Raw genomic sequence first — 14,263 nt, forward strand, 5'->3', positions numbered from 1 at the left:
AAAGTGAAAATAATAAAGTGTCAAATAAATAAGACAAATAACTAATACAATTATTAATCAAATAATAAAATTAAATAAAAAAGGAACACAATTAAATAGCAAAAGTATATGTGTAATAATATATTCACAAACATATATATTACTTGTAAACAAACTTTATCGCGAGCAATCGATTTGACAACAATATTGGACAGATCCCAGTCCAAGACAATTTTGACAAAAAGGTTTATTTTTATAGAAATTAATACTTTTATTCAGCAAGGATGTATTAAATTGACTAAAGTACTAAAGATACATACTATATTAAATTGACTAAAGTATTAAAGTACTAAAGTAAAGACATTTATAGTGTTGAAAAAGATTTCTATTTCAAATAAATGCTGTTCTTTTGGATTTTCTATTAATCAAACAAATATATACCATGGAATATGAAAATATGAAGCAGCGCAACTGTTTTCAACATTGAAAATGTGTTTCTTGAGCAGCAAATCAGCATCTTAGAATGATTTCTGAAGGATCATGTGAAGCTGAAGACTGGAGTAATGATGCGTCACAGGAATAAATCACATTTTAAAATATATTCAAATAGAAAACAGTTGTTTGAACTCGCAATAATATTTCACAATATTTCAGTTTTTACTGTATTTTTCATCAAATCAATGCAGCCTTGGTGAGCATAAGAGACTTCTTTCATAAACATTAAAAAAAAAAAATCTTTCTGACCAGTAAGTGTAGTTAACAGTATAATCGTTTTCCTTATTCTCTCGGCTTCTCAGATAGGCTACATTTAAAGAAAAAAACACAACAAAAGGAAGAGAGAGAGACCAGGTGAGAGAGCAAGAGAGATCGAGAGCCTCACGGCTCGCTGTTTTAGCCCAGTGACCTCCACTCAACCTGCAGACCAGGGTGTGTGAGAGATATATGACCTATTCTCCTTTTACACAACAAAGCAGAAACTGTAAGGCCCATTAAAACACGTGTGAACCTGTACACGGTTAAACACTAATCCTTGTGCATCTTCTACTGAAAAGAATCCATGCGTGCAGTGGATGCGGTCCAGAGAATTACTTAGTGTTACTAGATTTTGGTCCAGTGCATGGGTTTTGAAAAACAAAAAAAAGACAGCATAATCTGCATGTATAAACACAAATGTGTCAACATTCACATATACAGTATTTCTGTTTATTTTTACTGATGGGTCAAGGGTCACTAGTTTACCTTTGGCCCTTGGTGAGCTGAGTCTGTTTGACACTTGCACCTCCTCACCTCTCACACTCGGAGGTGGTAAATACCTCTACCTGTGGTAACCAACAGGGGTGAGGGGTCAAAGGTCAAGTAGGGTCAGGGGCTGCAAGCAGGAATGCAAACGCTGACCTGAAACCCGGCCTTCACACACATATAAGCGCAGCTCGCTGGGATTACTGGGTCAGGTGGTTGTGGCGTGCTCCAAAACAACAATCTATAGCATTATGAAAGGAGGGATTTCACAAGACTCGTGTCACTGTGGTGAATGAAAGCAAGATCAAAAGGAGTCCAAATTTCAAAAGAGTCAAATTATGCCCGGCAAATGAGTCCATGTGAAAGCGTTTCATTTTAGAGACATTTCTGTGGTAGTGGAGTTTGGTTTGACAAATCAAGTGATCTTAAAAGGATAATTAAGCCAATAAAGAAATATTACTAGTAAAAATGCTATTTTTCTGTAAAATAAAAAAATCTATTTATAATAATATTTTACTTTACAGAAGAACAGTAAAATTACAATATATTGTATATATAAATATCCCTGGCTGTTTTAATTTCTTTGCTTTCAAACATTAAACCAGAGCTTTTATTTTGGCGGGAAAATGCAGGGAGACCGTAAAGCTTCTCCTTTGTCGACAACAGATTTATAAATGATTCTCATATCAAATGTGGGAAGACGGCTTACGCAAGTTGCATTTTCAAATGCACATTATATTTTGGAATCAAGACAGGGATTTCTGCCTAAAGGCGACACATTTGCATCCCTTGTTTATCAGTCCAGCAAACCGACTTTCGAATCACACAATCCCACACAAAGTAAAAGTATGAGTGAATGTGAGAATAAAAAGAGCGAGGAGAGAGTGGGAAAAAAAATATTGTTGCAGTCTCTTCGCTAAATGCAACTTTGTCTTTTATGGAATGAGAACTACGAATGAGAACCAGATGTAGGCCTGACGACACAACAGGCCCGAAGGATAAAAATAGGGTCGAGATAAATGGACGGGATAGTTCCTCCGATGAGGGGGAGGAAGAGGCTGCTGGTGGTGGCGGTAACTTTGCCGTTCCCATATGGAGGCTTGCGCCAAACTCAACTAACTTCCTATTCATACACAAGATCCCGGGAAAAAAACATTACTAGGAATGTACAAATTCTGGATGTGATGGCTTTATGCCAATCAAAAGCTATAAAACAAGGATTCAGCTGCAGGAAAGCAAAGAAAAATGACTCGTCTAAGTTGTGTTCGAGTGTCCCTTAAATGTACTGGATAATAACCTCGTCTCTCGTTACAACTTGAAGAGCTGCATGCTGATGTCATGTAATATTCCATCTTTCTGCTGCCAGAAAAACAGTCATGTTGAACAATCTGAGAAAAAGTGTCGCCATTTATTTTCATTCAGACACTACATTTGAGATCCTATGCGACATGCACAAAGAAAGTACTTGACATTGAGCTTTCTTACACAACCCAACAGGAGACTTAAGGCGCAAGCTTTAAATAAGACAAGAGCGAACACTTGAAGATGTGTAAAGGGTGAAAAAAATGGGGGGAAAAGCTGCTGCTCCAAAAAAAGAGAACATGTTATTGCAGCTGTGTCCGTTCCACTATTTCTGAAGAAGAAAATAATCTCTAAACCTCTCAAGAACAGACCAAGGTTGTTTTTTCAGCCCATAATAAAAAAAAGTAAATAGGACCATTTTGATTTTGTGCATTATGACAATTATTTTTATGACAGTTAATTATTTCTGCCAATTCTCATGCAACATACAAAACACAGCACATTATCATTATTGCAATGAAAAACAAAACGCCAATGAAATATTACTAATACTGTGTGTGTAAGGTTTTAAAGTATTATAAATAAAATAATTCTGTACCAGTATTTTTACTGAAATACAGTAAAAAATACTGTACATGTAAAAATATGCTTTCACGTTGCAAAAAAAAATTCCTGAAATAGGCTATATGTTTTAAATAAAAAATAAATAAGCAAGTAATAGGCTAAATAAAAACAGAAAGAGAGAATAAAAGACTTGCGTGAAAAAAAGGGAAAAAATTGAAGAAAAAAAAAACTTTTTGCATCTTAATCTGAGCTCAAATTTGCCAAGACACCAAATTATGCATCTCAATATGAACTCATCAGAATTTTCAAAAGTTGCTCTCTACATTTTTTTTAGCTCAATTCTCTTACAGTTTAAAAACAAACGATAAAGTTAATACTTCAACCAAACATAACTGAGAACTGCATTCAATTTCGTGAGATATATAGAATCAACCTTTGAGCTATAAAATCCTCCTCCGGGATGAACCCGGAGTAACTCTGAAGTTATTTGTGCTCTTGGACAGGCGCACACACACACCCTGTAATCCCAAACTCAAGCTTCTATTACCTGCTCTATCGGCACAGACTCCTCATTCATAGGAGGTCAATCTTGACATAATGGCATGATTTTCCCAGTGTCCTCCAGCAGTCATCTCAACTGCGCTTTTTTCTCTTTGTACAAAACATTTGTGCACTTCCTGGCTTCCGACCACCTGTCTTCCTCTGTTTCCTCTCCTGCGTTCCGAGGACTCTGGAATCAGCGGCCATTACCATTATCACAATCATCATTAGGAGGGTAATTGGGGCTATTATGATTGATGAAGGCTGATCTGCGGGTCGTGCTGAAGACGTGGGACCCCGAGAGTCCAGCCAGAGGACATATGGTTCACCTCTCTCGACATGCGCACACACAAATATATAAATGCGATCTGCGATTTTGCAAATCCACATGTTTAACTCCTTTAAGCATTCTTTACACTCTTGTGTGAATCTTTAAACCTGTCAAGATGTAATGCAAAAACAACCTAAATGAAATACTACTTACATTGTAAGGGGTTTGTACAGGATGATAGCATTTAGTTGTCTTAAACTTTGTTTATGCTCAAACAGCCACATTACACACTAACTAAAGTAAAAAAAAAAAAGGGAAATCATAATCAAGGACCACTTTAATTGTCATGAAAAGACTGTCACAATATATATATATATAAGACTTCAGATGCAAAAGCCTCTAAGTGCCATCTGAAATTTTCTTCTAGAATTGTCATTTTTATCAAGCTTGTTTGTTTATGGTCAGCTATTTCAATTTAATGGAAATAATTGTTGAACTTAAATATACAAGCTTGATAAAAATGCAAATTTTAGAAGAAACTTTCAGATGACACTTAGAGGCTTTTGCATCTGAAGACTTCATATATATATATATATACACATTTTTTTTTTTTTTTTTTACAAGTGAGGGAAGTAATAATATTGGAATTTATTCTACTGAAACTGATCAGATAAGCATTGGGCACACAACCTTCAAACTACCCAATTTCCAGGCATTCATCTGACTGACTAAGCCTCAGAGGAGGGGCGACCAACGAGGGGTCCTGGCCCTGGCCCAATCTCTGCCAGCCAGCCAAGCACCAAAATCCAGCTCTTTAATCGTGTGCATGTCTGATTTAGAAACATTTTTGCTGGCATTCTTTGTCTATATTAAGGTTCTAATATTGGAGAAAGAGCAGAGTCTGAAAAAGGAAAAACAAACCGAATGGCTATTTCAGGACTGTCAAACATTACATTAAAAAGCTGCGCAAATTCAGTTCCGGACCACCCTTAACGCGTCGTGAAACCCAAACACAGATAATTATACCACAGCAACGTTAACAGTTCCTGAAGTGTTACATTAGCCTCCAATCATGCTAAAGTTCCAAGCATGTGACGTTATCCTTGCAGTGACTCCTGCTATTATGGCCTATTGAAAGCATACAGTATAACCAACTCATGTGAGAAGTAGTCTAAACAAAACTACTAGCTTGACTAGTTATCTCATGAAATCAAACAATTAAAAGGAACGAAAGCTGAGCATACATTCAACTTTACCAACATTAAAGGTGAAGCGATACCAAACAAACCTGCAAAAGTACTACATTTCTACTTCCAAAACACTTCCTCCATCTTCCATTGGTCGTTCAAACAATTAGTCCCTTCCCAAAATGGCACCATTGGCTGATAGCAATGCAGATGACAGTCATTTAACTCTGACAAGCTCTATTTTCTCAATAGATAATGTTCAGACTATAATAAAACAATAAAAATAAAAAAATGTTTGAACGCAAACCAAGATAAAAACATGCCTCATTTTTTAAGTCTTTACCCTTTTCCAGAAGCTTCTTCCTGGAGGCGGGACTTGAGGTCTTGTAGTCTTTCCTGCCATCACCATAGAAACGTGAAGCCCCTCTAAACCGCCTCACCGACGCCATTAAAGCCGAACAAAGAGTGAGAGAGAGAGCAGGCGCAGAAGTCTCGATCGTTCTCCTTAAAATTGGCACACAGTTTACGAGTTTGATCTTGAGATGTGCCCATGTTGTCCTGCCAAGACCGAGTCAGTATGCATGTAAATGTGTCAGTCAGAGAGGGACCGCCGCTCCGGTCCACCCACATTCTGAAGGCCCCGGAGCCCACATGCTCAGTAATGCCCTGGGCCTGCTACAGTACATGCATTGTCCGTGAGGGACAGCAAGTGGGCTCGGACGCCAATGAGGAAACGCTTGAAGGACGAGGACGGGTTTCATTATACCGTCAACTCCGTCACACTCAGAATGTATCATAGCTGCCATTTATTTACAGACAAATAAAATACAGTATATGCACTTCTTCCATTCAAACGTTTGGGTTCGATAAGATTTTTGTTTTTGATAGTCTCTTATGCGAACGAAGACTGCAGGGTCATTCCGTGTGAACTCAACCAGAGGTCCTCGGCTAAATTTATTTTTTTTAATCTTTTTTTTTTCTGGTGAAAGAAATACAATGAAGAAGAAAGCCAAAATATTAAATGTCATGGATGTATATTTAGCAAAATTACCGGGGGGTAAAAATGACTTAAGCATAATGATGGTGCCATCTTTCCTAAACTTTTATTTTTGGCATCTTCATTTTAAGGGCCAAATATGATTGAATCCCAGAGATATGGAGATCTTAATGCGGTTCCATGAGTAAATTGTACACATTTCCATGGTCAAAAAACAAATGTGGGTCACTTTGCATACAGCTGATACTTTTTTCTTTCAAAGAGGAATATCTGAAGAACAAATAATGTATCTTGTTTCTTTTTCGACACAATTGAATAGAACATACCTGTCCCATAGACATTCTTTTTCCAAAGTTTGCGTGCCTGTAACTTTAAAAGTATTAAAGATATCTTAATATCCTTCTAGATTCAAATTCTTAATAAACTTTTCTTGTGGAATCGCACACGCACGCAAACTTTGGAAAAAAAATATTCATGGCACTTAGACAGGTATAGTATATGCAATTGTGTTGATACAAAAAACAAAAACAAACACGAGATACATTTCTAGTTTCACCATTATTTGATCTTCAGATATTTCACTTTGAAAGGGAAGAGCATCAGCTGTGTGCAAACTGCAAAGTGACCCACATTTGGTTTTCGACCACTAAAAATGTGTACAATTGAACAATTTACTCATGGAACCGCATTAAGATCCCCATATCTCTGGGATTCAACCAAATTGGGCCTTTAAAATTAAGATATCTAAAGAAATGTTTGTTAAAGAACCATAATCTAAAAGGATATTAAGATACATTTAATACTTCTTGAGTTACAGGCATGCAAACTTGGGGCAAAGCAACACAAGAAGTGCTTTTCCACCTTTTTTGAACTGTCACCATTGGCATTTAATGCAACAAAGATTGCTAACAGATTTTACTAATAGACCTACTAATCTTTGTGTAAAAGTAAAAAGATGATGATGCCATTTTTATAAAGTCATTTTTACCCCCCTGTAATTTGGCTCCAAAACTCAGGTGAGAATTGTCATTTTGAACCCCCTCTACAAAAGAGTGGATTACTCAGTAAATATACATCCATGACATTTAATTCAGAAACATTTAAGTTTCTGAAATTTGGTTGATTTGACATGGAATGATCCTGCAATGTATTAATTCTGTAATTAAAAGCTGAATTTTCAGCATCACTCCTCCAGTCTTTAGTCACAAGATCATTCATAAACCATTCAAGATCAATGTTGTAAACAGTTGTGCCGATTAATATTTTTTGTGGAAACCAAGATACATTTTCTTTGATGAATAGAAAGTTCAAAATAACAGCATTTATTGGGAATAAGGATCTTCCTTAACATTATAAATGTCTTTTCAGACACTTTTGATAAATTTAATCGTCCTTGCTGAATAAAAGCAATAATTTCTCAAAAAATTCTTACTGACCTCAAACTTTTGAATGGCAAACGTAAATATAAGATGTAACCACCTTGTTGATGTGTAAAAATCTTGATAAATCCACATGAAATCCAAATAACTTAAGTTATACAAGAGTCAAATTCCCAAGTTACATCAAATTAATCTAAAACTGAAATTGATCAAGGTAAACCAACTCAGTTTCTAAAACAAAAACACTGCTCCATTCCTGAAGATTCCTCAAAGACATTTGTGATTTTCTAAATAGAAATTATGCAAAAGAGGTGGTTCTTTTCCATGTTGTCCAAACTTGTGGAGAACACTGATCCAAAGTGGACAAGAATGAAATATGGATGTCTTACCCACATCACACACACAGCTGCAGCATTCCGGGTTTATAAAAAGGGAAAAGAACCACAACTTGGAGAAGATAGCGGATTGAAATACACAAAATCCAAATAGCGCAGTCATAAATCATGCCTTTTGTCTTTGTTCCCCAAGATGACAGACAAATATGCTTTTTTAATAACCGCACACACAGAAGTCCAATGACAAGAAATAAATTAGACGGGCAGCAGTGATTCTTTAGAGAACCCCAGAAAGTGGATAAACCATTCTCTCCCGCATAAGCAAACAGAACACTGTAATTACAGAGGGTGGTACCATCGTAATGAGAGACAGAGAAAGCAAAGTTATAACTGACAGAGTATAAAACACTAGGGACAAAGAAAGAAGAAAGCTGATATAATGACATAACGATAATAATTAGTGGCGCTTGTTAAAGCAAACATCACTATTATTAGTACTCATACTTCAGATTGAGGGTTTGTTCTAAACCTCTAACCCCAAGTATGACATTTTGGCATGCTTACCATTTGTGCTTACGGACAAAAATGATACCTTAAACCACGCAGCTTGTTGTGGAAAGCTGTTACTTTACTTAGTTACTGGATTATTTCCACCTGCAAGACAATGAATCCCACAGACCCTAAACTGAAATAAGGGCTTGAACCATATTTCGAGACCAGAATATCACAGGGACTTTGTGACTATCACAGGACTCTTTTTAAAACCACCTAAATATGACTCAATGAAAACACCCTAGTAAAAATAGGAATCAATGAGAACACCCTAAACACCCAACACTCTAGCATCATGTATACAGGCAAGGGTTAGGTCACCCGTAAAGTTAAACACACACATATACATATACATATATATATATATATATATATATATACACACACACACACTCTAAAAAATGCTGGGTTGTTTCAACCCAATTTTGGGTCAAATATGGGCAAACCCAGCCATTGGGTTAAAATTTTTTATTATTTTTTTTAACCCAACGTTTGGGTTTGTCCATATTTGACCGAAAATTGGGTTGAAACAACAAGCATTTTTTTGTGTGTATAATATATATATATAAATATGAAAAATAAATATGAGCAGCAATTTTTTCAAAACAACAATAAATGTGGCCAAAGTTTAAGAGTGATACTTGTCTCAGCAAACAAACACCGTGGCAGTTACAATTGCCCTTTTCTTTTCTTGTTCCTCTCTCCATTTCTCTTCAATTCCATGCCTTGAGTTCATCTCAATAAATCAGCGCAATGCAGAAAGCTTACATGGAAGATAAACAAATCAACACACAAACACTGGAGCTGTGCCAGATGTACCATGGGAAAGGGTGAACTGCATCATTCTGTGACCCTGTTCTCATACTGGAGCTGTCTTACACAGCCCACCACTCATAACAAAACACACACGACAAGACCATTTGCTGCTTTTTACATTTTCAAACTACTCACACTTTGAAGTTAAAATGCACAATAATGCATAATAATGAACAATAAGTTAGTCAAAAAGTAAGTCACATTTATGCGTGTCATTTTATTCATAAGAATGAAATGACAAAACTTTATTTTTGATTCTCTTGAGAGAGAGAGAGAGAGAGAGAGAGAGAGAGAGAGAGAGAGAGAGAGAGAGGGAGGTGAAAGAAAACTCTTCTTAGTCCAGATTTAGTAAAACTGAAACCATAAAAAAACAATAAAATATATATTTTTTTTAAATAGAAAAACTTAGACTTGAAAACAAGTTATACGCAAGAGAAAACCACTACTAACACAGTGTCTACACCAGATGCGTTCGGTGCGATGCGACAAAAGACAATAGAACCCATTATAATCAGTGATGCTGTCTACACTGGATGCGGTGTGATACGACAAATACTCGGAAGTAAACTGATGCCTCCTATTATGCCGTACTCCAAGCACTCGCAATACTTTTCATAGGAAGAACAAATGGATTTGCAACGGTCGCTTTGTCGCAGTGTAGACAGCTTCTAGCTGTTGCGGGCCGTGTCGCATCCAGTGTAGACATGGTGTAATTCTCAAATAACAAAGGTCTGACTTCAGGCACTGGTTACACACATGGCCTTGAGCATCATTTTGCTCCTGACGGAAAGCTCCTGCGTTTCTTTTACTGGAAGTAAGAGTGGATAAGTGTCGACTGAATGACAAGTGACCTCTAAAAACAGTTTCATTTCGAGAGGGTGCAACATGAGGAATTTAAAAACACTTGTAAAATAAGTGTAACACGCATTCTCGAGCGTCTATCACACTGATGCTGAAGAATTGAGTTCCAGACCTCAGTTTAGAGCAAAACACAAAATTGATCAGGAGGGGGGGAAAAAAACAAGAAAAGAAGCCTAAGGTGGATATATGGGTGGTCGGATTATAGAAATGAAGAAAATAAATACTGGTTTTGATTGGTGAGCCCTCATACTGACAAACCACCTACATCTCCAATCACTTTGACGTTTCCCAAGTTCAACTAATCTGGTGTGAGATTTGATCCTGGCAGTATTTTACCCTCATGTGCATGACAGAACGCTTGAGTTTAACTCTAAATGCGCGCACCCTCATGCTTACAGAGACCACCAACAGTAGAAAGCTCCAGAAGAAGCCTCATCTGATGATGGATAGAGGTTTACAACTAAATATAAGCAAAATAGTAGGACCATGATTAATCCGATCATGAATGTGTAAATTAATTTGTAAAAAGAACTACATACTTGGGCATCAAAATAGTCATCAGTGCAATTCAAATAAAAACCCAATGGATAAAACCAAGTTAGAGGGAATGGAATCAATATTCCTGATAACAGATAGCCGAGGAAGTCGAGTCCAGGTCACAATGATCACCCGACACAACACAGCCCTGATGTCTCATGGGGTCGTGACCCCTGTGTGAATGCTTCTGCTCTGGTGGAATTATGGGTAGTTGTCCAAAAAGTACTGTGCATCGACATTTGTGTGGGCAGACATAATAAACATAATAGACATTACTCAAATATTAAACTAAAATTACCATGTAAACTACAAGCTGATTCAAAATATTAATAAAAAAACACTATACACTATACACACAGTAGTGCAATATTCATTGAACCTTCATAACGATTGTCCAATTCTGAAGGAAAGTATGTTATCTTTCCATTAAAGCGGCTCATCCTGTTAATGTCTCTCTCACTCTCCTCTGAAAGCCATATGCAGACAGCTCAGAAGCTGAGGAACATTGTGGAGGGATGAAGTCATTTTTGTCATTCTTCCAGAAAAGAGATTCAGCCCTGATATCAGGTACTCTGACAGGGAGGAACAGTGGGAGTAATGGATGACAGGAAGGCTGTAAAAAAAAAGAAGAAGAAAAAAGAAAAGAAAAGTGATACTTGGAAATGAAAGGAGGGAGAAAATAAAGGACTGATTGAATGTAAATGAAGCGAGCAAAAGAGCACAGGAAAATAGAGGAGAAGAGAAAACAGGGTCTAGTTGTTTTTCTGTTGTTTTCATTTAAACAGGCACCAGGAATGTGGCCTTCTTTTCCTTCACTACTGCAAAACGGCCATGAACGCCACAGCCAGAACAGAGAAAACGTGATTTTTTTTTAAAATATATAATGGCATGGCAACTAAATGAAACCGAACAGGGCCAATCAACTGTTTTGTTACACAATACACACGTTCTTTAAAATATCTTCTTTTGTGTTCAGCAGAAAAAAAAATATTCTTACAGGTTTGGAACAACTTGAGGGTGAGTAAATGATGACACAATTTAAATTTTTGGCTGAACTATCCCTTTAAAATAGTTCGCAATCTTCCAGCCTGAGCCTTATAAAGCTGTTTTTATTCTTCAGCAGACGCATGAACACATGAATCATTCACAATAGCAGCAGGGACAGTGTAAGCAAGTTTAAGGGTGAGAAAATCTACAGACATCTCCAAGACATCCAGGCATTACATTAAAACACACTGACTCACAAGTGTCTGAGCGAAGTGAACACACAGGGAATTACTCTCGGTTAGAAGGAACGGCACAGACATGACTGTGTCCCCTCTGAGACAACAGTCCAATCGAAGGCAGACAGCAAACACATGCACTCATTTTAACTGAGCCTTTAATCCAGCTAAAGACACTGAGCAGCAGTTACAGCCAGAACAGCATCAAAGCTCTGACAAGTCATGCAAACACAGCACAGTCGTCTGGAGTGTGTGTGTGTGTGTGTGTGTGTGTGTGTGTGTGTACTGTCTCACGCCTGGCACTTTGTTTCCAAACAGTCTCCCGAGCAGAGCGGCACATTCCAGCCCCTGCAGCTCATCAAACATATTAGTAACCACAACAACTTCCTGTTTCTGTTCCCCAGCTTCCTGTCTGTGCAGGATCACTCGGCACAGGCGCTGATAAAGGAGCAGACACACACACTAAAACTGTGTCCCTACCCTTCCTGCTAACACACACACACGCGCACGCGCACACGCACACACACACACCTTAAACCAGTTAAGACCTGGAAGAAGTCATAGAGCTATAAAATAAATGTTGATAGCCAATCAGATTATTTGAGATCATATTAAGATCATTGACTTTTGACTGCAGACTTTGTTTGTTTTTTGGCAAACAGAGTACACTTTGAGACTTTGTTAAGATCTCTTCTGAAACAAGCAAGCCTTTTCCATCAGTTGTATTTGAAGTATAAAATTGTGTTCACAGGCACTTACATGGGGCAAGGCACTGGAAGCAACATTACAATATGCACTGCTTTAAAAATATGGCCTCAAAAAACATGTTAACATGAAACTAGTTTGATAGAATCGCTTACTTTATGCAATGTTATATCCAATCCTTGAACTTAAACGTCACGAAAATGACTATTTACATGGAGTAAACTCCAGCCAATGGTATTAGGCAAGGCAAGGCGAGACAAGGCATATTACATCATTTATGCATAACCAGATGCTCATACAACTAGAAAGGTAGTCTCATCTCAAAAATTGACAATTTAGATGACTTTAAGGATCAAATAAAATATATTTTAACTCAATTAAATTCAAGTGCTTTACAAAAACACACGCTTCTCATGTCTCCTAATAAACCCTCTAAAAAATCTAGAAGTGCATTAATGTAACTCCAATTAATATTAGCCTATTTTTTTTTTTTTTAACTTAACCAAGGGGAAAAAAATTCTGGGAATTTCTTTTTCAGTTCATTAAAGAGCATCAGAAACTTACTTCGATTTTTTTTGTCATTATGAACACAAACACTCACACATTTGTGATATACTTGGGGGTTATTTAGCAGGCTGTGCTTTTGTTACGTTCTTTTATCGCAGATCTTTTGCTTGTCTTTGTACAGCTGAGCACAATGTGTTCACCCTCCACTATCCGTTTCACATTACCGCAACATTGAGACATCTTCACAGGTTACTCACAAAGAGCTCAATCCGAGGGCGTTTTCCCATCCACAGCCTGTCCACATGTGTTTTTCAGGGGTGTGTTTACAGTTTCTGATCATCACAACCTCAGGGAATACTTGGCTAACCCGTCTCACACAGACAAGCTCTCTCTCTCCACACACACACACACACACACACACACACACACACACACACACACACACACACACACACACACACACACACACACACACACACACACACACACACACACACACACACACACACACACACACACACACACACACACACACACACACACACACACACACACACACACACACACACACACACACACACACACACACACACACACACACACACACACACACACACACACACACACACACACACACACACACACACACACACACACACACACACACACACACACACACACACACACACACACACACACACACACACACACACACACACACACACACACACACACACACACACACACACACACACACACACACACACACACACACACACACACGTAATAAACACCCTGTGTTTATGTTCTGAAGCACTCCAAGCCTCAATATTCATTAACCCAGTAGTGTCAGATGTCCGTACTTTTTTTTTTTTTTACCTAACAACAACCATTATACTGTGGTAAGTGATTACATAACCCAAATCACAGAAAATAACTCCAAACATGTGGAAATAACTACTTATAAGTTTACTTTAAATAAACTGAAATAATGCAAAATGCAATCCATTTGCCCCAAACCATATTTGGACACTTTGAATGTCAAAGATTGAATGTCATTGATAACTACATACCAAACTTAGTGGCATTTCTTAAAATGAAAGATAAGCATTTGCTTTGATATTGAGTTACATAATGCAATGACACTCATCCATATTTAACTGTGGCTTAAGTGTAAATACTTTGAGGCCACTATATTCACAAATGGCATGTGCTGCAGACAAAATCTTTTGAACAAAAAAAAAAACATGAAAGAAACATCAAAAAGCC

The 14,263-nt window shown here is 37.4% G+C and overlaps 2 protein-coding genes across 3 annotated transcripts in view; both read right to left on the minus strand.

Moving 5' to 3' along the window:
• Window positions 1-14,263, minus strand: part of relt (RELT TNF receptor) — a 470,714-nt gene that overhangs the window by 96,707 nt on the left and 359,744 nt on the right. The gene's annotated exons all lie outside the window — the stretch shown is intronic.
• arhgef17 (Rho guanine nucleotide exchange factor (GEF) 17) overlaps window positions 1-14,263 on the minus strand; it is an 84,493-nt gene that overhangs the window by 64,069 nt on the left and 6,161 nt on the right. The gene's annotated exons all lie outside the window — the stretch shown is intronic.

The sequence above is a fragment of the Phoxinus phoxinus genome, assembly GCF_949152265.1.
Source record: "Phoxinus phoxinus genome assembly, chromosome: 8".
NCBI classification, from domain to species: Eukaryota; Metazoa; Chordata; class Actinopteri; order Cypriniformes; family Leuciscidae; genus Phoxinus; species Phoxinus phoxinus.